Source organism: Larus michahellis, chromosome 3 (assembly GCF_964199755.1).
Source record: "Larus michahellis chromosome 3, bLarMic1.1, whole genome shotgun sequence".
NCBI lineage: Eukaryota > Metazoa > Chordata > Aves > Charadriiformes > Laridae > Larus > Larus michahellis.
Window position 1 is genome coordinate 43390729 of NC_133898.1, and position 23681 is coordinate 43414409.

The window sequence follows — 23681 nt, forward strand, 5'->3', positions numbered from 1 at the left end:
TGTGGAGGTACAAATAAGGTTCAGAAGTCAGGAAGAACAATGCTTGACGTAGTCCAAGAAACGAGAAACTACCTGTGTTTGGGCCACTAGGCTCACCTTTTGTTTTCTTTTTCGTTTTGCTTTTTTTTCCCCTAAACCTGTAGGCACCACTCTCAGCTTGAAGGAGGGAGGATTCCTGTCTATGCTGTCACTTTTCAAGAGCCGGAGAATGATCCTCGCAATTGTTGCTACTTGTGGGCTGTTCAGTCTACGCAGGAAAGGTGAATAAAAACTATCAGCCACTGAATTAATTCTTTTTGTTTTTAAGGATATTTGTTCCCATACAGTTGAACATGTGTATTTGTTGTGTGTCTGCGATTCTTTCCGGTACGGAAGGTGTTAAACTTAGAATGCAATTTTTACAGGATTTACCAGACGTGAAGAGGGACCTACTAGTTCCTGCCTTCTGTCAGAAGGCAAAGCAACAGTGGCCATATTCTTCTGCTCGCATTCTCAAATGGTTTGCTTTTGTTCCTCGATGACCGCTTCATCATTTGTTTGATAGTCACACCGTGGTATTAAAATACCACTAGGAGCAGTTGAGGCTGCAGATCTAGAACACCAGACGTGCCCACAGAACAGCCTGCCGCCCCTAAAGGCGGCGGTGACAGTATTGCCGATGGCCTTGTGCCAGCGTCAGCAGTCTGTGGAGCCTTGGTGAGCCAGTGCAGCTCCCCTGGCAGAAAACGATTCAGCAGAAAAGCCAATGGGTTCCTGCTGTTCTGCTGAATCAAATCGGACTTGGAAGGGTGCAGGGTGTGCAAGAGGGGGAGGGGAACTTTGGTGGTAAGGGAAGGGCAGAGAGATCTCTCTTTCTGCATCAGCAAGCGATTCCATCAGCTCAGCTGTTGGTAGAGTGGCAGTCTTTTAAAATTTGACTTCAAAGCAGTTTTGATGGAGAACTCTTCATTGTGAAGAACTATTTCCAACAATTCTTAGTCCATACAACATATTACAGCTTTCCAATTGTACGGTTGGCTTTTGCCCCTGAAGCTGTTAGTGTCAAAACGCCCTCCTTCATGTTTCAGTGGCTAAATGTGGCCGATGATCATGTTTTGGGAAGAGGTGGTGTTCTTTTCAGCGGGAGCATGCTATTAAGAAAACGTCTAGGTCTACTAACACGACAATGAGGACTATAAAGCAGCTTTGTAACCAAATTTCATAATTTATCCCTTTTTCAGCGAAGGCGATGTGGTGAGTTTACACCTGCTGCAGTTAGCGTTTGGTGACAGAAAACGCGTGGCCTCAGGACAAGTCATGTATGAGGTAAGAGGTGCATGCGTGGGAAAAGCAGACAATAGTAATTTTCTCTAAGGGAGTATCAGTTGAGTTACAGGGGTGAGATTTACCATCAAACTTCAGAGCTGGCTGAAAAAATAATAATGTTTTGCTGAGTCTTCTTGGGCACGGCCTTTGTCCATACCTTTTGGAAAGAAGGCGTACCATTTTATACTGCAGTGTCGTGTGTTCCAGCTAGATTCATCTGCAAAGAGCCCGTATAAATGAAATTCCTGAAGAGGACGCGGCTTTTGCAAATAAAATTATTCTGAAATACCAAACGAATGGCATGTAGGAAGAGAAGATTGGGCCTTGAATCGCTTGGTTTAACCAAGCTTCGGACTTGAATAAGCTTCTGTCTCTCTCCCTTTCTTAAAATACAGTCATACTCTAGTCTTTGCTGATCTTCAGTTTTATGTTCTTGGTTTCCCTTAGAGCTTTGTCAGCCGGACTTCTCACATGAAATGCACCTACAGTGTCTCTTCAGTGTTGATCCTGACACTTAGTAGCTGTAAAGATAACTCGTTCTTCTTTTTGGCTGGGTGACCTATTCAATCTACTCTTAAAGCCAGGAAAATATGTAATTTGGTCAGAAGAGTGTACCTAAATGTTAGATCTGGCTCCAAGGAGGATGCGTTTAAAATACAGATGTGAGGTATCATTGTATCTCAGATAGCTAACAGAGACAAGGCGCATCTGTTAGATGTGTAATTCCATTCAGTTGTACGCCTGGAAGTCTTCCAAAATCTTTTTGAGGGGACAGTAATCTTAGTTCAGAGCAAGTCTTTCCTCCTGATTTGGTACTTTCTCTTGCATATTCTCAATAGCTATGGAACGAAACAGGGGTGACTCTTGTATCGTGGTACTCTGGTTTTTGTAGGGACTGTGCCTTTTGATTTTTTTGGATTAATTTAGATTTTGAGTGTTTTGCTTATGTGTAGGAAAGGTGCTTCCTCATTTGCCACTGTTGCTTTTGCATAGATAGAGGTTAGGTGTTTGGAAAAGGTGGTGTTTCTTTAAAATGCATTATCTATCACGGTGACCAAGTAGAAGGATCTTCCAGTGATTCATCGCGTGCTGGATGCTATCTCTTTATCTTTGTTGATGTGCGGGACCTGTGCTCCACAGCGGATACTTTTAGTCTCAGAACACTTCCTTGTAGTCACAGATTGGTTAGTACTACATGACTGTCTGCCTGCATGGCTGTCTGAGTCAAGTTTCTTGTCCATCTTCAGGGGTAGAAAATTTAAGTGTCTCCCGTTTGCTAGGCCAAGTTTGAGTAAAGAAGGAGGAATCTACTGTTGATCCTTGTTCATTGGATAGAGTTCATAGGAGCTCAAAAGACTTTTTCAATACAGCAGTGCTTTTTGTTCCAGGAATTAGGTTTGAGGCTATGAAGCAGTGCCTCTTTGACTGTGTGTCATGGTAAAAGTCACAAATAGGACTTATGGAACATGTGGTACTGTGTTTTTCTATATGCGTGTCAAACTCTCGTCTCCATTGCCTTCAAGGCTGGTTTAAGTCTGCTTAAGTAATTAAACAGAAAGGTATGTTTAAGTAATGCTTCCAAAGACCTTTTTTGTACTGTCGCAGCAGTTGCTAAATCTGGTGCATCAAATCACGATTGTAGAGCGCATCTTTACCCTCGTTCTGCACAATGCTTGCGGATGGGCAGAGTATACACTCTCTACTTTGATATCAGAGTTTGACCAGTGCATCTCGTTTGAAAACTTGTTTTTGTGTTTTGCTAGTCAATGGAGTCGTTACTTAACATCTCCCATACAATGGAGTTCCTTAGAATGACTTTGCCCGGCGTGGAAAGTTTAAAATGCACTGCTTTGCTTCAGAAGCATTTTCTTTTTAGTTATGAAAGACTTTTTTTAATTATTTAATTTTTCTTTTTAGACAACCTTCATATTTATTTGTAACACTTCCTGGAATCATTAAGAGAAAGCTCACCTCTTCTCAGATTAGGTGAATTAGATGTATCCTATGAGATCATACGGGAATGTGTGGTTTCATGCCAGTTCGTTTCAGAGCTCTGCAAGTTTAGGAAACTTGGGTAGAATGTGGCGTTATCAGTTTATGGGTTGTGTGGGTTGGGTTTCTTTTTCCCTCTTTTTTTTTTTTTTTTTAATTATAGAGCTGCTATTTGTCCCCAGTACACCCGTTCATGTGTTGTATGGTAGACAGTTTGAATGAATGCTGTATTTGGAAAGACGGTATTTCACTTCACGCTTACTTAAAAAATGGCACTATCAGAGGTTCAACACAATCGTGCCGGGGTTTCTGTGTATCTCAAAATTAGTTTGTTTACTGTGTAGTAATTCGTGATGCTAAAAGCCTTGGCCACGTGCACCCGGTGTCCTTTCTGGTTTTCCCTTTTGCTGTTGGCTGTGCTTGGTGAAGGAGCTGAGGGATATTTCACCCGTTAGTCTCTGACAAGATGAGAGGAGGAGCTGTCATAGCTTACGTGGCTTGAAAGAAGATTGCTAATCAGTATGAAGTTCTCACAGTAACTAGAGAGGGGTGCACGGTCACTCTGGTGGTGTGCCCATAGAAAATACCTCTTGACAGCTTTAGCTGCTCGAATGCTGGGGCTTCTCTAACTTCATCAGTTCTGCAATCAAGACATGGAGCAAAGAGCTTTGCATGCATGTGTGTTGCATCATTTTAGATATCTCTTTGTAGCGATATATTTATTTTTATAAAGAACATTCTTGGATGTCGCAAGGAATTCTGCAAAACATGTTTAGATGTGAATAATGTTAGGGAAATTCTAAATTTTGAAAAAGTGCAAAGCCTTTACAGCCAAACTTACCCGTTACGATTTGACACTGCATTCTCTTGCATGTCAGGCGTAGTTTCTATTTACCATCAGAAATAGGCTCATGCGAAATACACAGTATAATAAGCCTATTCTGTTAGACTGTCTTTCATATTTAGCCATAATGTATGTTTTTCTCTTAGAATGACCTTTGCTCTCTTCTCTGATTTTTTCCCCCAGGTTTTGGAATACCGTGGCAAAAAGTTCAGTTTAGATCTCACGGGTGGAGTCTTTCCCTTGAGAGGCCAGACTAGTACTAAATTAATCAGCTGCCAGACTGTCGAAAAATTCCGCAGCGACGTTGACGGAGAGGATAGCGTAAATGAAGGTTTGTTCTGATGTCCGTGTTTGGTGATTTTAAAAGAAGTGCTTTTGGAACCTAAGCAACGAATGCTGTTCTGTCCCCACAGTCTGAAAGTCTTGCCTATCTGCATAGACTAGACTGTTGGGATTATTTACGAAGAAAAAATGGATGCTTAAGTTATGTGGGACTTCTTTAAGGGAAAAAGTGGGTTTTATTTTATGCTTGCTGACATGCTATCGCGATGTATGGTGGGGCCGTTTGTATGATGATGGTCAGTCGTTTTACTCCTCCAGCTGCCATCTTTGAACAAGAAGTTCAAACTCTCCATTGCTTAGGAATGTTACCAGAATTTTTTCCCTTCTTCAAACCGATGTCCGCATCTGCATCCAGATGGTAGCCCGTCACAAGTGCTGTTCCCCAGGGCACTGCACTGGGGCCACTTCTCTTTAGTATCTTGACCAGTGATCTGGACGAGGGGACAAGAAAAAGGGGCAGTGTGACTGAAACCTATCACAGAGATGTTTGCTATTCCGTAATTACTGTAATCACTCTTAGGAAGTGTTGTGTTTCACGAGTGACAGAACAGAATGAAGCCAAAATAGAAAGTGGTGTTTTAAAACTATCGGATCTATCGTATTTTCTACAAGTCAGAAACAATGTCTTGTCTTTTACAGTCACGTCTCCTGACACCAGTGTCTCAGTCTTCAGTTGGCAAGTGAATACGTACGGTCAGGGAAAACCATCTACTTACCTGGGTGTATTTGACATTAATCGCTGGTATTCTGCTCAAATGCCAGATTCACTAAGGTAGATTTTTCTTCAGTAGTTTTCCATATGCCTGCCAATAATTCATTTGAATGTCGGCATTTAGCTTACGCGCTTGTTTTCTTTAAGGCCGGAAGAATTCCCTCATGAGTGCCCCTATTTTGCACTGTGGTCGCTGGATACCGTAGTGAGCGTGACTTCTCCGAAGCTCCTTTTGGATATTCTGGTCCATGAGCGGAGTCTAAGTCGGGGAGTTCCTCCTTCTTATCCACCACCTGAGCGGTTTTTTCATCCAGGCAACTATAACTTTGGTAGGTATTTCACTGCTTTTGAGAGTGATAAGCTTAAAATGAGGTCAAATGCCATTCATTGGTTCTCTTGTTCAGTCATTGTTTGTCATTCAAAACCCAAACCAAACCAAAAAAACACCCAGTCCCCCCCAAACCCAACTCTGATCACGTTGTACTGACAAGGTATTTGCTATTGTGGAACATATCTGACAGCCGGCTGAGTTTTGGTGCTTTTGTAATGTAGCCGGTGAAGTGGTGCTGGTTATAGCCTGAAATGACTGTGAACTGAAGCTCAAAGCACTCAGTTATATGTTTCTAGATAGCGGTGTGTAAAAACTGTAAACTGGTCATGGCATAACTGTGAGAGTACGGAAGGTTGTCAAACGTTCCCTGTTTCTGCAGATGGTACGTGCTTGCTGACCTCCGGAGTCGTTCACATGACTTGCACCGGCTTCCAGAAGGAGGTGATCTTTTACTGTATCTTTATTGCGAGTGGCAGGAGATGTAGCTTTTCTAAGTTTTCTGTTGCACTGCTTTCCGTGTTAGGGACCGTTTCATGCTCATCCTGCCCGTCCACACGCATAGTTGCAATTGTATCCTGTCGCCAGTTGTATGCAAATGGTAATGTTTTAGGTCCCCTCTTGGGACTGTACAACTGCCATTGTCTCCTCTTGAAGCACGATCGGGGATTGAATGTCTAGAAAGGAATGCAACGTTGCTCCAGGAGCAAGAACAAAACCACTGTAGAAGGCGGGGAAAGGTGTTACTTCTTTATTGCCCCTCAGTCGAACTGCCTGCATAGTCTTGAGTTAGAGTTTTGATCCCCGATTCTCTTGAAAAAGGAGGGAATGGAGAAAATGAAAAACCACATAACTGTTTGAGGAGTGAAAATTTTGTTTTCTCCCAAACTCGGCCAAATTATAACTTCTGAGCCACGGCACAGATTGTGACAGATAATTTTGAGTGAAGTTTCAGCTCACTAAATGTTTCCAACATGAATCGGCTTCCATACGAATAGGCATGGAAAGGATCTTCCAAAGCGTGAAGCTGCATGTTAGCTGAGCTTATATAGAATGTATTTTGTGTCAGTGTTGAGGGAAAGAGCAAGGCCTGTGTATAGACAGAGAAGGTAGAAAAGACTTAATTACGCAGATTGCTAACCTAAAGCATCTTAGTGGTTCAGGCTGTCTGACGGTGTCAGTGAACATTTAGATTCTTCCTTTTAGAGGTTATCCAGAAGCGTAGTGACGGAATAACAATGCTGTCTTAATCTGTGGTTTTCGATTGATGTTTCAGACCTTGAATTTTTTGAAGAAATCTGGTCCTTCAATATGGGAAGCCATTCAGGATAGCTACAATAGGTGTCTTGTAGCTGGCTTGCTGTCTCCAAGACCAGTTGATGTCCAGCCATCCAGTTTGAGTCAGGTGAGTGCCTATGAGGGAATCAAGGGGGAAATACATCCATCTGGTCTGACAGGGCTGGAGGGGCTACAAGACACGATACTCCAATTTTTGGATTCTTTGCAAAGTTTCTTTGAAATACAGGCGTGACCTGAGCTAGCAGAAGTAATCGTATCCTTAGATCCAAAGTAGTGACTTTGACTGGGAACAGCCCTAAGAGATCTGTCTTTAGAGACCCCTCTCTTAATTCGGTGCCACACACAGATGCGCACAAGGAAGCGTGCAGTCAGTGCTGGTCATGCCCAACATAACGCATGTGTCCCCCAGAGTAACCCCCATCCCTGTCAGTTTCTCAAAGCAGTGGTTCAGTGCAGTAGCCGACGATGGGGGCGTCTCACTGGGATGCGAGCTCTTGCAGACGTCGGCTTGCTGCACTGTACGTGGTCATTTGCTTCCAAGGAAGTGGGCTGTGGTAAAGGATTACTGCTGTCAGCTCTCCCTGGCAATTTCTTCACGGCTTGCCCTCGTTTTCCCTTCATCGGTAGCCTTTTCTGCATCCTCTCCGGGCGGATCTTCAGCTCTGTAGCCTCTGCCTTGTGCTGCAGTAGCCCAATTTGCTCCTCTGAGACTGCCCTCTTGCAGCTGCAACACCTTAATCACCTTTATCTCATGACACTCGCTACCTTCTATGTGCTTTATGCCACCACAGTGACTTCACTCCCCCTGCCATAGGTTTTCCATTTGCAATGCACCAACCTTTCCCTGGAGCAATCAGCAGGAAGGGGAGAGCAGCCTTCCCGCTGCCCTCCTCTTCCTGTCTCCTGCATTCGTCACCACATTTGTGGACGTGTGTTAGGACATGAACGCTTCTGCACAGTGTGGTAGCTCAAAGAAATTTCTTGGCAAGCTGGCCAATGGTGTGTTTCCTTGTCTGAAACCAGTTTTCAGAAAAAGATGGCAATATCACATGTGTGTTCTACATGTGTAGAAGTCGCTTTGAATGTCATGATTTTGCCTAGAGGGGAAAGATACTTTTGAATGAGTTTAAAAAAACCCAACCAACCAAACAAATCCCATCCCAAAAACCAAAGTAAAAACTTACGAAGGGTCCTCTCACCTGAGAGAAGTACGAGAACACCAGCTGAGATAAGCTACTACTTAATATCGCGCGTCTGTGCATACCTGTGATTTATCCTTGTAAGGATTACCACTACACTATAATACAGTATTTGAAGAGCCTAACATTTAAGCCATTAGGATGTAAATGTTTCGCTTCTTTTCTGTCACGTTACAAAATTCCAACGTAGTGTTTTGGGTGTCAGAACTGCTTCATGTCTTCATAGTCTAGAAAGCTGCTTGGCCGTAGCTTCACTGTTTCCATGCAAACGTTGCACAGTTGTGTTTGTCCTGTCCCCTTCCTGCGTTCCTGATGGCAAACTTATATGCACAGATGTGTAATGCGTATTAGCAGAGGATGTTTCTGGACGTAGTAAGTTGGAACTCAGTACGTGAAGACTGTAATGCAGAGGCACGCGAAGAAAGATTAGAATTAGGCTGCAGTAAGTTGAAATGTCAGAGGAAAAGTGTGTTAATGTGTTCCTCAGAGCAGTGAGCAGTCCAGCCTGTGGCTGGAATTAAGAGAAAGGACGTGGCATTCCTGGCCTGTGTCCTGATTGACTTTGTGATGTCTGAATGAGTATACAGTTAGAAAGAAACATTTACTGTTGATGGTTCACATGGTGCAAGTAGGTAAGATTCTCATTTGAGTTTGTCTGTTACGTTTAGGAGGAGCAGCTGGAAGCAGTATTGTCAGCTGCTGTCCAGACAGGTTCTGTGGGACTTCTGACTGGATGCATTAAACATTGGATATCTGAAGGTAATACTTCGAACGTTGGTTTTTTACGTGGTACCTCTTTGAGTTGGAGCCTGTTGATTCATTTCTTTTTTGTTCTCTTTGTTTAAAGAGCAGCCAAGGTCTGCTGGTAATTTACGGTTTGTTCTTGAGTGGACATGGAACCAAGTGATCTCTACAAAGGAAGAATTTGACCAAATCTGTGAGTACTAGTGTAGTCATTCTGCAAACCTAAAGTCGTTCTTTCTGATTGAGCTTCCTCAGTAATATGCCGCTATAGGATATTGCACGCGGTCCTTGAAGTGCGCCTTGAAACTCTGGAATTGCTCTGTCGGCTAACGATTTAATATTTATTCTTGAAAAGGTGTTCCGCTGTTTGATGGCTCTTGCAACTTCATTGACCCCCAGACATTACGGTCTCTCCAGCGCTGCCAGTTGCTTTTGAGCAACCTTAGCACGGTCTTAAACTGTTTTCTCACAGAAGCACAAGAGCTTACTGAAAAAGGTTTGTAGTAGTGCTACAAAATCTTTGGTATGTTTTATTAAGATTTGGAATTGTGGCAACATGGGCTTTTGTTGTTTTTGAGGATTGGAAGACAGTCACATTTAGCTGGGAGAAGGGGCTTAAAGCTGAGCGCTTGGGACCACCACAAAACACGCATGGAGTTCAGGGCAACAGTTTATGGTGGAGCTCATGCAAGGGGGTGGGGGAGGCTACATTCAGAGAGAAGCTTAGTAGGCAACTGGGCTGAAATTACAGCAACCGAATGTGGTATTGCTGAAAATTATTCCTTTGAGTTCTTAGCTAGCAAGTTCTAGTTGCATGCAGACACCGTGTTGCAAATTGCTAAACAATACGAAGGAAGCGTAAACGAGTAACGTGCAAAGTAAGTTACTTGAGTTTCTACAGCTTTTTCTCTTAGAAATGGTTCTTGGCCTATTGAGAAAAGAAAAGAATATCCCTTTGCTATCAGAAGAATCTCTGCTACGTGAGAAACAGATGTCTTATTCCTGCGTGCATTTAGTAGTTCAGGCTTTGGGGCTTTTTTTTTATTTTAGCCTTTAGTGTGTCTGGTTCTTTATAGGGGTTGCTTTTTGTTTTGGTGGTGATAGTGTGGGTTTTCTTCAAATAAGAAAGTGATACAGCGTGAAAAACGCAAAGACAAAGATTTCTAATGTGCTATTTTTATACTTTCGGTTTAGTAGGATGAAGGGAGTTTTGTGAAAATGAACGGAATTGCATAACGCTAATCATCTCCTGCCTTTTTTCAGGTTTTGCAGACGTGACAAATAAGCAAGCGGTAACCGGCCTCATTTCTTTGTATGCACGAGTGGTCATCTGGTTCTGTCGATCCGGTCTCCTTCCAGAGGGTTTAGGTAAGCGTGACCTGTCATACGTTTGCAACAAGGCGACCATCCAGTGAGTGACTCCCACGAACGCGTGCTTAGCCGTGTTTTTGTAACGGTTTCGTCAGGAAGAAGTCGTGCTGGTTCATAGAATCATAAAATTGCTGAGGTTGGAAGGGACCTTTAAGATCATCAAGTCCAACCTTTAACCTGCCCTGACAAAAGCCACTTCTAAACCATGTCCCTAAGTGCCCCATCTACCCTTTTTTTAAACACCTCCAGGGATGGTGAATCCACCACCTCCCTGGGCAGCCTATTCCAATGTTTAATAACCCTCTTAGTGAAAAACTGTTTCCTAATATCCAATCTAAACCTCCCCTGACATAACTTGAACCCATTTCCTCTTGTCCTATCACTTGTCACCAGGGAGAAGAGGTCAGCCCCCGTCTCTCTACAACCGCCTTTCAGGTAGTTGTAGAGGGTGATAAGGTCTCCCGTCAGCCTCCTCTTCTCCAGGCTAAACAACCCCAGCTCCCTCAGTCGTTCTTCATAAGGTTTGTCCTCCAGACCCCTCACCAGCTTTGTAGCCCTTCTCTGGACACGCTCCAACACCTCAATGTCCCTCTTGTAGCGAGGGGCCCAAAACTGAACGCAGTACTCGAGGTGGGGCCTCAACCAGTGCCGAGTACAGGGGGATGATCACTTCCCTAGTCCGGCTCACCACACTATTCCTGATACAGGCTAGGATGCTGTTGGCCTTCTTGGCCACCTGGGCGCACTGCTGGCTCATATTCAGCCGGCTGTCAACCAACACCCCCAGGTCCTTTTCTGCCGAGCTGCTTTCGAGCCACTCTGCCCCAATCCTGTAGCGCTGCATGGGGTTGTTGTGACCCAAGTGCAGGACCCGGCAGTCCCAAGTGCAGTGCCTTCAGTGGCAGGGTGTGCTGAAGTTCTGTGGGTGAAGTTGAGATTTTGCTGGGTTGTCAAGTACACAGCATAGAATGAGGCAGGCAGTTTCTTTCCTGGGTGGATTTTAGGAATAGCAATGGACCCCTGACTTCAAGGCGCTGCTTGTGTCCACAGCTTGAACTACTTGAGATTTTAAACAAAGTACTATTAAACAACAAGTACCGGAATGCTTGTTTTTACAGTGAGAGCATTACCTGCATGTTTTGAACTTTCTATCAGTTGCTTGAGGAGAAAGTACACCTTGGAAATCCTTCTTTAGTTGGATGGATTAGAAATTCCATTGTCAGCCTTAATTGTCTCACAGATGCTCACGCGGCATGTTTTAAAACCATTCCCTTTGAGAACTGGGTGGGTTTTTTTATAGTGAACTTCAGCTTACCCTACATGTTGTGAATGCTGCGTGAACTGTAACCTTGAAACGGCACTTGGGGCAAGAAGGAATTGAGTCTTGTCTCTTAGAGTTCTTTTAGCAAAGGCGGAAAGAGGATTGGCTTCTTTCAGAGTTGGAGGCTTCTTGATGCTTAGCTTGTACGATCTTCTGTCTCTTTAGGCAAAAATTTTCGTTTACAAGTGTGATATGACTGCTTTAACTTGCTTCTACTTTGTTGCCTGTAGATGACGATACGCGTTTGTCGAGACCTTTCTACAATTATCCTCTGATTGAGAGCTACTATACTGGTCACCGACAGAAACTTGAGCGTTTATCAAGGTAAGAGCTAGAGGAAGACTCTAGAACACTTCCACGGCAAATTCAGAAGTGGAAGGGAATGGCTTTTATCTCAACAGTTGCATGGGCTATGCGTAATGCCGCTGCCAGCAATACTCTTGACTTCAGTGACACGCGTGTTCTGTTGAACAGAGAGGTTACTTTCCTGTGTTAAAACGTTGCTATCTACCTCTGCTTAGTACCACTGGTTGGTATCATCATTTTTCGGGAGTCTACTTTATTCATTGGCTAATGTGTATAATTTCTGACTACTGAAAAAGGCCATGTGATTAGGACAGGATCAGTCACCTCCAGTTCAGCAAAGCAGGGTGTTCACAGAACAATTGTTTTGGAAGCAGAAGAAAGCGTGTTATTTAACAAACAATCATCTCCGTCCTTGACTGGTAATAGAGGGTCATAACTGTATTGGCCTAAGTCCCCTTCTCACAAGTACGTGGTGTGATTTCGTAAGATGGTTGGAGGTACATGGAGTTGGCACGCCTCGCACTCTCCTGGCTGTCGGACAGAAGTCACTTGCGAACGTCAGCTCTCTTTCCTGGACTAGCTGCCTAGCACATAGGCGGCATGCCTTGGATTAGCTGATAATAGGTTTTTCTTTGGAAATTGTACTGAAAACTGAATAAAGACCTGACCAAGCTTCGGCGATGGCACTGTGACCAAGAGGCTGCAAGGTGAGTTAAGGTGGAAGCTGCAGGGTAGGAGGTGTTGACTTCAAAGTTCATCTTCCTTGGCTTACTTCTCAAGTAACTTACATACAGGCTCGTGTGTTCCTTCGAAGCACAGAGCCTCTAGTGTCCTTTTTCTGCTTTGTGCCATCGGGAGATTAAAGGGCAGGGCTGCAGTCAGCAGAAGACTGGAGGAAAGCCGTTACACCGGGAGGCTGGAATTAGTGTTTAACTCTGTCCAAATCCTTGCTACCTTTTGTTCCAGAGGAAAATGGGACTCGGACTGCTTGATGGTTGATGGAATGGTTTCCCAGTTAGGAGACCAAGTGGAGAAGCTGTGGCGGAGAGATGCAGGAGGAACTGGGAAATACCCGCCTGCCAGTTTGCATGTGAGTGTCCTGTTCACTGAGAACAACAACAAACGGCCGCCCTCCCCGCCAAACCCCACCCAAAAGCCAATGATTTAGGGAAGACAGGCGTTTTTTCAGAACTTTTAATTTTTCATTTCAGGCACTGCTGGATCTCTATTTGCTAGAAAACATTGAAGAAAACTGCAAACACGCAATTGTATCCTTTCTAGATATTTTTATTACACCTTCAGGGGATGCACATAAATGTTCTTCAGTGTTGGTCGCCGACCTGTTTCATGACATTTTTTCATTTATGCTTCAAAGACGATGCAAGTGAAAACATTTAGTTTAGCGTTAAGTTGTAGACAGAAGCGCTGTTTTATTTCTTTGTACTGTGGATTTTTGATGACTTTTTTCTTAAATGTTTGGTTGCAAAAGTCTTCTCCAATAGGGAGAAAACAGTTTTAGTAATAAGGGTTGAAGATATAAAATGTCCTTAGTTTTTCTCCAAATTTAAACACTGTTTTAAATTTTTTAAAACCCTCCTATCTGTAGCAAATGGCTTCTTACTAGAATGATGTGGTAAAATATCCTGTTTCAGAGCAAAAGGATTTCTAAGAGTGGTTTACTAGTACCGGATTTTTTGCTGAAATCATGGGTTTTCCAGCGCAGCTCACAGCTTTGGTTCCGTTGAAAGTGCAGGCACACGGAATAAGCAACAGGGAGAAGAGAAAAGTCATGGGGCAGAAACTTAATTTTTAAGCTGCTGAAATACACAGCCTTGCTTTTGCTGTTTGTTGCCTAACCCGCGAGGGGAGCCTAGAGAGCAAGGGGCTTAGAAACGCTTATAGCCCGGAGCTGTCTTGTTAGATGATGTCCCTAAAAACGGACGTCAGAAAGAGAAAATGACGCTACCAATGAGTGACCCGCATACTGGTTTAAATCCAGTTTTAATCATTCGGAGCTGAGCTGTCCTGTAAGGATGCCACAATTTACACTGTTTTATAGACGCTGGAAATGAGGGGAAAAAACCAACTGTGGAATTTACTTGCTGTAATAATTAAGCTCAATGTGTTGAATGTATTTTCTGCTACCTGCTTCCTTTATATTCTTATTCTTACTTCATTATGTTTTTCTAAGGGTAATGTGATAAAGTTTTGGTCTTACAAGCTGATTAGCCTTAATGAGATACCTGATGTCAGACAATTTACTTGCTGCTGGATATCAAGCGTTCCTTTCCGAGTGAGACAGAGACTTCAGTGGACTCCTTTGCAACTGCCTTTGGCATCCCCTGGGGTCTTGTTAAGCTTGTTGAAGGTTTTTGGCTTCTAGATCACGATGATTACGAAGTAAGTATGGTAGAGTTGAGTTAGACATACATTGCAGTACAAAGCTATAATCTAGAAAATGATTTTTCAATATGGGTGCTTAGCTAAAAACAAGTGCTAAAATGTTAGAAGCTTGTTTTGTAATACTGCTACATCTTCAGCAGTCAATTATGATTTGCAATTCTGTTCGAATTACTTTGACAGGAAATTGATTAAAGACGAAATCAACTGTAATAATGGTTGCTATCTGAATTTTCAAAGCCCTCCGTTTAGGTTGTTTTCAGCAGCCCGAGCGGATGAGCACTTTCTCACAAAGAGTGTTTTAGGTCCTTTCAATATGAAAGCCATGAGCACAGCAGCAAGATGTGAGACAGAAGAGTGCAGAAGGCACTTTTCAACCTCATTCATGTTCTTTCTGATGCTGAAGGTTGTTCTTTGCCTGTCATGACGTTGATATAATCTGCTTGTCTGACAGAGTAGCTTAGTATTTAGTAATGTGTTTCTAAACAGTGGTGTTTGTAGACAGAGCTTTCATTAACCTAGGAGAGGGTGAATTACTCCTTTTAAAACACTCGCTTTGTTCTGTATGGCTAGCTGAATGGTTTTTTTGCAAGTACTTAAGCATTTTTGTTTACCTGTCCTGTATCAATTGCTTCATTAGTCACCTCTGTTTGTTTAATAACATGCATTCACCCTTACTTAAGAAGCTTTTGAGGATTTTTGTTGCGTGTGCTTGTGTTTACGTAGTAAAAAACCCGATCTCTAACTCGTACAGAATTCACTGGCCCTGCTCTTTCATCCTGCTACAATCAAAACCGCATCATGGCAACATAAGAGAATTATTCAGTCCCTCCTGTGCCAAGGGGAGCATGGGCAAGCCCTCAGATACATCCAGCTGATGAGGCCACCCACGGCAAGCAGCGGGGAAGTGCAACTTCTCCTCACTGTGTTGCTCTCCAATAGGTAAAGAAATATATCCCACCATTTTATCACGCAAATCTTGTGAAAATGGAGAACAAAGAATAGACATCATCATCCCCTAAGCTTCCTTTAAACTTTGAGTACAAGACTCTTGGGGCATCTCTTTGGTTATGCTATTAACATCCCTTTACGTCTGAAACATTAATTACAGGTGCATGGTGGAGGCTTGGGGTCTGTTGCACCAACATGCCACTCAGGCAAACTTAGAAGACCTCTTAAAACACATGTACGAAACGTGCCGGGAGATGGGCCTGATGGAAGACTTGCTGAAGCTGCCTTTCACAGACACCGAACAAGTAAGTGGGAGCAAGGAAAAATGTTCATCGTCTCTTTGAAAAGAGAAAAGGCAGAGCCATAACAGATTTTTGGAATGAATTTTTTTTTCCTCATGGGAGTGTTTGGAGAAGTTTTTAAGGAGCAGCGCTGGTGTTCAGAATCTTGCTTTGTTTTTTTCATACCAGTCTTTGAAACACTCGGAATAAGTTTCTACACCTTTGGTTACATCTGAAGCTAAATGTTGACCAATATACGTCACTACTCCAAAGCTACTCTATGAAGCTATAAATTAAATGTTACACACCACTGTTGACCCCACTGAGAACAGTTTGTTTGCATCTGAGGAATAAACATGTATCTTTCCCATCAGCCAGTCTTACCATTCCGTTATTGAGATACGTATGTTATGCGTGGCTTAGATTACTGGAAGTTGTTTGTGTCACTCCTTCCTGTGGGATGACGAGTAGGTTGTATGTCATCGCTCGTGTCTTGCACGCAACTGTATTTTTCTAGCTGAGAGCAGGCTAGGTGCCAATCCACAGGTTAAATTTCTGTGGGTTTTGTTTGTTTTTTAATTTCTGCGAGTTATAGTGTGCTCTCCAATTCCACAACTTTCATTTCACGGCTTTTATGACAAAAATTCTTGTCTAACCTCTATTTCTCAAAATAGCCAGATTACATTTTGTGTTACATGAACTTGTGTTCTGGATTTGTGACGCGTTTGCTGTTTTCTGGAATCATAGTTTTCCAGTGACTCAAACTTCTAAGGTGGTTTGGAAGTCGTAGGTCCTGCATTTGAAAACTGTCATGCGGCCAGGTGGTGTGCGTAGGTCGCTTTTTCTTGCTTGTTTTAATCTTCACATCATTTTGTCCAGGGTAATTTCCAGTTGTCCTGTATATTCAGGGCACTGGCGTTTCAGGAAGAACAAGGGAAAGCCTGCTATGTAGTAAGTCGTTTGCAAATTGCAGGTGATATCAGAAAATTGCACGTGATAACAGGTGTTATCAGAAGAAGGTTCTGCAGAGTGCCAGCATTGTTTTAACTTCAAGTTGTAGGCTCTGTTGCTGTTCCAGTCTTCCTTCCACTTTGCTAAAAGTACCAGGTGAAATCGGTGTGTGCGGATGGGTAGAACTTGCCGCTGTTCTGTGCAGTGGAGGTGTTTTCCCACACCCGTAGAGGAAATCTGCTCACTAATGCGAAATAGCACGGAGAGGTCTGTGCAATGAACTACTTGTAATTAGTTAATATTTTCCTTTATTCTTTTCCTTCATCAGAATGATCATGATCCTCGCTTGAGAGAGAGGGCAGTTGCCCGAAATTCTGCGTTACCCCAATATGGCAAGATCCTTCCACGAATTCAAAGGAAGCTGGCCGTAGAGAGAGCCAAGCCTTACCATTTGCCTGCGTCGGTCGTAAGAGAAGGTAACTTTTAGGGGGGGAAATATGGTGGAGAACTAACCACCTCTTTGATGGCAGCAGGCTGATATTTTTCCCCTCTTGCTTTCCAGTCTCAAGACCAACGCCATTATCCACAGTAACAAACCCAGCTAATGCAGGACATTTGTGTACTAGAGAAAATTTCCTCAGTGCTGTATTGTGCAAAACTGGAGAAGTCTGGGAAGGAAATGAGCAGGAAACCGGTTTCTCACGAGTTGATAGGTAAGCAGCCTTTTAACAAAGTTCAGTCTTGATCTACGTGTTATAAAGGTCACCTGACTCCGTACCGTTGTCTTGAGGTTATGTGGTCTTTTGTCCTTACTCGCCTGCCTGCAGTGAGGTAGTGGGGTCTCCTTCACTGGAGGTACCCAAAAGGCGCCTGGATGCCAACCTTTGCAGCCTGCTCCAGGAGAAAGTTCTCTCAAGTGTGCAAGCTTCTGTTAGGTGTTACTAACTGGTTTTGCTAGTTCTCAATAAAAATCGTCCTGTACTTTTTGTACTATCCATTGAAACACTAGGAATAAGTTTCTACACCTTTGCTTACAGCTGAAGCTAAATGTTGAACAAAATATGGCACTACTCCAAAGCTACTCTATGAAGCTATTCAATGTTACACACCATTGACGACCCCACTTAAAACAGTTTCTTTGCAACTGAGCAATAAATACACATCTTCTTAGTCAGACAGCCTTACCATTCAGTTGCTCAGATACGTTATGTTGTGTGCCAGAAGGAAGGTGCACCTGACTAAAGCCTTCTTTGGCTTTTTTGCACATTCAACATATTACATTTAAGAATCAATACTTCATAAGTACTGTGTGGAGAGACAGTTTTTCTGCTATGGTAATCTCATTTATGCAAATACATATATGTTTACATTCCGGGAAGTGTGTTTACAGGCTTTTAGGTAGCTGAAACTAAGACCATGATTACCATCAAGGTATGGGTGTACAGATATTGATAGACTTGATTGTGGGATCAAATAGTCCTGTTTTACCACCTCCTGCCCAGTGTCTGCTTTGTTTCTGCCCTTTTTGCTTAAAATTCGGCAGAGTTATAAAGAGCAGGAAGGAGGCTCGTAGTTGTCAGATGACTTTCCTACGAGTGGCGTGGTCAAATGAACTTGAGTTCTGGTACGTGTGGACTTCAGGGGAATGACAGTCAGTTACATTTTCCTTTTAATTCTAGACCTCGAGCTACAGGACCACCAGCCATAACACATCCTCTCCCTGGTGCAGAGTGGCGCGATGCATTTGTTGGGACGCCAGTTACGAAATCTTCATGGAAGCGTTCCAGCTATAGTACATCCACAGAATGAATGCTTCCAAAAGGCCAACTTAGGGACACGACTAAGTGGAGAATTGGAAGTGGTCCCCGCGTAGAAATGTAGATACGTTTTCTTCTGGCATGGGACTTACATGCCTCGTGCAACTTGAAATGGGATTACTCTTGCCTCAGAGGCAGTGATTTGGGAAATTAAGTGTGAAATGTAGAGAAATAATTACAAAAAGGAAATGCCTGTAACTTCTTCCTGGGCCTGATACATCACCTGAACAGCTGAGGGCTTACCCATATTTCTTGTTGATTGAATGTTTTTGTGCTGTGTCATGTCAGATTTCTCGAACGCAGCATGATCTTGTCCCCATTGATTTATCTGTTTTCCTCTTTTAAATCGTGTCTCTTAACAGGTTGCCTGATTTGATGGTCCATCCCGTTCCTTCATGTTCTGCAGCACAGTCACCATGCAGAGCTTCCACTTCGTTCATGCCATCCAGCCCACCGAGATCAAATATGCATGGTTCCATCTCACAAAATAATTTTTCAGGAGGCTCAGAGCTGAATTTACTTACCACTCCTCCTGTGGTTAAGGTTTGTATTAAAAAAACCAACGCAACACACCAGTGACAACCAACCAAACCAAAAGCTTGTAGACATAAAAAGCACGGGGCTTTTTTATCGTTAAGGTTTTCGTACCTTTGGAAAAAGAGCAGTGCAGAGGCTAAACATCCTCCCTGCTGGTACAAACTCGGTTTGTAATTTAAACTCTTACTTTTGACAAGGGAAGCCTTCTGTTTCGAACATTTAATGGGTTTTAAATTAAGTGCTTTTATTTCTTTTCCTAGAGAGCTAAAGTTTTGGCCACATCTGCTTCTGGTGTTCCTGGGTTTACTCCTCGGTCTATTCTCAGATCCAACCTTCGCACCACTCCCCTAGCTACTCCCTCCGCGTCTCCGGGACGATCGGTCACTCCTCCTTTACGAGCAAAGAAACCTAGAGTATCATTCAGGGAGGAGAACTCGAACGCAGCATGGACTGTTGGGGTAAGTTGGGCTGCAGTGAGTGATTTTTTTTCCAGTTAAAGTCTTTATAGACTGTGTTTGGATTTGGATTTTTATAGAGTTTGCCTGCCTCCTTAAATTGAGAACTGGAATTGCAAATCAGAATGGCAGACTTGAATTTGGCCCAACACTGTAGAGAAGATGGTTCTAGACTTGGGAAACTTAGGGCAAACTGCTTACTGCTTTCTTGTTCGTAGATTTGTAAGTGTAAAAGGAAAGCTTATGCAGACTGGTATTTCTTGGATTTAGTTTTGAAGCATGGCGTGTTGCTATAATATAATGCTTTAGCAACTTTTGACAAAGCAGGAGGCAAGAAAATGAGCAGGTTCTATGGAGACTGGAAGCTGCTGTTGAGGGGCTTCTTCCTTCTGCCGGTGTTGGCTAGCTCTACAACTTAGAGGGCTGGGAAAAGATCTTTACACGTGGATTAAATTATCTTGACCATCTGAGTCCCTGGAAATACGTAACAGATACTGCCTTTGTTCGCACCATAAAAACACGAGGTGGAGCTATTTAGAATATGCTGTGTTGTCTCAGGCAATCCAAGCGGCTCCTTAGAGTGCAGGGTTGAGCTGTGGGATGTGAGAGCTGGCCAGTTTGACAAAGTGTTGCCGACTGGAACTTTCAGCTTTTCTCTCATCGTTGCCTTTTACCCTGTTAGATGGTAAATGGAGCACGCGATGGCGTACACTGAACACTCTCTTCTCTGTCCCTTAAACGCAGAAGCTGTCGTGTGTAGCAGAGAGTACACTGTATGTTTCTAACGTCACACCCAGCAGTGATCTGAAAGGAAAAGCAGCATTTCACTGTCCTTGGTTTCATCTGGGTCAGTTTGAAGTCGGTCTCTTTGGTAATGACTATTGCATGAACAGGCTTTTTTTTAACTTTCAGTGATTGAAGATAGTGTGGTTAATAAGTGTTGCTTTGCCTTCAAGAAAAGGCACAGTGGCTTTCCTTAAACGTACTGGGTGTGTTATCTGTTGATTTCTGAATTTCAGCTTTTAGGTTGGTGTGAGAGTTTGAGATGGAAGGTTTGTTTTTGTGGAGGGAAACTGTAATGCTTTTGGCAATACCTTTGTCATGACTTGTTCATGAAAGAAACATTCATCTGTGTTCTGTAGGAAGTGTAAGAACTTGTGAATAAGTAATGGTTTTGTTGCCTTAATGTAGGAGCTTCCGAGTAAAGAGGAAGAGGATGCCAAATACACAGAGTCTGTGCGAAAGCAAAAATTGAAGAGAGGTAGAACTGCAAAATCAAAAATGAAGAAAGCAAGCAAGTATGAAAAGCTTTTTGAACGCTTACTTGCATTCCTTTATTTTGGTAGCAATTCAGCTTTTGGCCACCTCACTTGCTCTTCCTCACTTGGCGGTACAGTTCTGCTCTGACTTTGCGAGCCTGTCCAGCTTGCTGGTCTCCTGGGCACCGTTTTCCCCACTTCACGGTTCAGTTTTCTATTGGAACCAGAAGAGGGAGGGGCTAGGAAAGGCCAAGTGGGTGCTACTCTTTGCAATGATGGCGTGCTCTCCTGTCATTCCACCTTACGAAACCACGCTCTTACGGTCTTTAGTTCCCCATAGAAGGCAGGAGTGGGTCAGACAACGAGCAAAGAGAACGTCTTGTTTCTGGCCGTGTTTTCCGGTTCCTTCTGGAAAACTGTCTGGGGAGAGGTGCCTCTTAAAATCAGGGCGTGGGGGCGCTCAAAAAGCTCACGCGAATACTGAGTGAGAATGCTTGGGACAGTCTGGTAAGGAACGAAAGCAAAAGGAAGCTTGTTTCTGTATGTTTTCTGCCTTGACCCTATCTTCAAAGAAGCCCATAAATAATTCTTTGGCATCGATTTTGTAATTCCAACATTGCAAAACGTTTTCCTCTACTGAATACTGTTGGTAATCAAAAAATCAATTTGATACTTCTCTTTCTTTTCAGGACCACAAGAAAAGGAGGCTCTTGGTCACCTCCACCAGTGGAAATAAAATTCGTCTCTCCTTTTGGAAGTGCACTGGATAAAGCCATGGATCGTATTGCAAGAATATGCCCAGTGTGCAGATATGTCTGAGGATAACCGAGCAGTTTAATCCCCCATCAGAACTTCCCCTCGTGGAACGCTACTCTCAGGCTTGTTATTTCAATAAAATTGTTTGCTGCAATTTCATCAGTTCCCATGTAACCACTCGTAAATAGCTTTGTTGTTGATTTCTGGTGGGGAAAACAAGCTACGGGCAGAAACCAATTCATAGGGTCTCACGAGTCATTTACTTCTTATCCGTAGTCTTCCTGGTACAGAACAGGTTTCTTTTTGGCGTTGGTGAACTTAATACTGCGAAGCTTAAAGCTTGATGCCGGTGTCTGCCAAGTAGCGAAGGGTTGTTACAAATCTGCTGAGCCGGGGCTTCGTCCTTGCTGGCGGCAGGAGCCCGGCCTGGTGCACCCCAGACCTGGGGGTGTCTCTGTCCCAGACCCTTGGATGCGGCTGCTGCTTTCCCGTTTGCAGGTCAGGCCAGTAGCAAGGCTGAGGGTGCACCACACACATGCACGACAGCAACGCGGCTGGCTACGCAGGCTGCCAGAGACGGGGCCGTGCCTTTACCACCTGCCATCTTGCACTGGGGCAGCTCACAGAAAGCCGCCTCTCTGGCTTGTTGCAGTTGAAGCTCACGAGTGACACCAGAGGCATGCTGTCACTCTGCAGGTTCCCCCACGCAGCCACATTTGCAGAGCCCCAGAGGATCAGCAGAGCCTTGAGCCCAGCTGTCGTCTGTGCCCCAATTCTGGGCTCCGTCTCTGACCTCTGGCTGAGACACCGCAACTTTCCAGAGGTGGCTTTTCCTCCTGCTCACTGGCTAGCCCACCCTGAGGTCTGCTAGCGGTTTCCTCGTGCACATTTGGCTAGGGGAAAATACAACAAAAATACAATAAAATGGTGTATTGAAACGTATGTTACGATGGAGTTTAGAAAGTCTTCTCTGATAAGAGAAAACAGTTTTAGTAGGAAATGTTGAAAATATCCCTTAGTTTCTCTCAAAGTTTAAACACCGTTTTAAATTTTTTAAAACCCTCCTATCTGTAGCAAATGGCTTCTTACTAGAATGATGTGGTGAAATATCCTGTTTCAGAGCAAAAGGATTTCTAAGAGTGGTTTACCAGTACCGGATTTTTGCTGAAATCACGGGTTTTCCAGCGCAGCTCACGGTGCTTGCTTTGGTTCCGTTGGAAGTGCAGGCACACGGAATAAGCAACAGGGAGAAGAGAAAAGTCATGGGGCAGAAACTTAATGTTTAAGCTGCTGAAATACAGAGCCTAGCTTTTGCTGTTTGTTGCCTGTCTGTTTTACCTTCCAATTACTTCTTGTCTTTACAGAACACTTTCAACGTGCTGGAAATCTATAATGACCAGGTAATGAGGTCGCTTTGCTTCCGTATTAACAAATCTTAGTTTTCTGTGTACATTGATTTCTTTTTTGCTCATTGTAATTTGAAAATCATCCTTTATGCTCTCTTAACGTGACCCTTCTGGGCATGTTGGCTGAAGTGTGTGGGTGCTGCCTGGACCTAAGAGCATCGTTTTGCTGCTTGAGCCACCCGGCTGCTCTGCCGTAACACTGGCCAAGCTGTTTCATCTCTTGTAGTACATTCCTTCTTTCTCTTTTCTGGGTTGTCCTCCTTTTTTGAAGAAAAAAGGGGGTTAAGAAGGAAGATCCGAGGGCTGGAGCACCTCTCCTATGAAGACAGGCTGAGAGAGTTGGGGTTCTTCAGCCTGCAGAAGAGAAGGCTCTGGGGAGATCTTATAGCAGCCTTCCAGTACCTAAAGGGGGCCTACAGGAAGGATGGGGAGGGACTCTTTATCAGGGAGTGTAGCGATAGGATGAGGGGTAACGGTTTACAGCTGAAGGAGGGTAGATTTAGATTAGATATCAGGCAGAAATTCTTTACTGTCAGGGTGGTGAGGCACTGGAACAGGTTGCCCAGGGAAGCTGTGGATGCCCCTTCCCTGGAAGTGTTCAAGGCCAGGCTGGATGGGGCTTTGAGCAGCCTGGCCTAGTGGGAGGTGTCCCTGCCCAGGGCAGGGGGGTTGGAACTACATGATCTTTAAGGTCCCTTCCAACCCAAACCATTCTATGATTCTAAAAGATTCGTACCACTATTAATGCATCACTCAAATGGAGACCATTTCTGTTTTCAGAACAGAAACGTGGCTGACACAAAATCGATCTCTCGCTTTCTACGTTAGAGATTGAAACCCCGCTTCTTTTGCAAGAGTTCTCTGCATATTTGGAAAAATTTAACTAAATAGAGATAAATGCAGCTATAAAACTATAAGCACCTGTTTTATATAAACGCCGTGTTCTTTACATAAAGCGAGGCAGTATTATAAAACAAGTAGTTTTGTTTCCTGTAATCTGAGATTACTGTTGGTCCTGTGCACCAGATGTTGCATTCCTAAATAAGATGAAACCCCCACAGGGTCCTCTTTGTCTCGGGTGAATTAACTGTATACTCCAGCACCT

General features: G+C 43.6%; 1 pseudogene; it reads left to right on the top strand.

Annotated features, from left to right (window-relative positions):
• Positions 1-23681, top strand: part of LOC141740503 (protein ELYS-like) — a 32209-nt pseudogene that overhangs the window by 3999 nt on the left and 4529 nt on the right.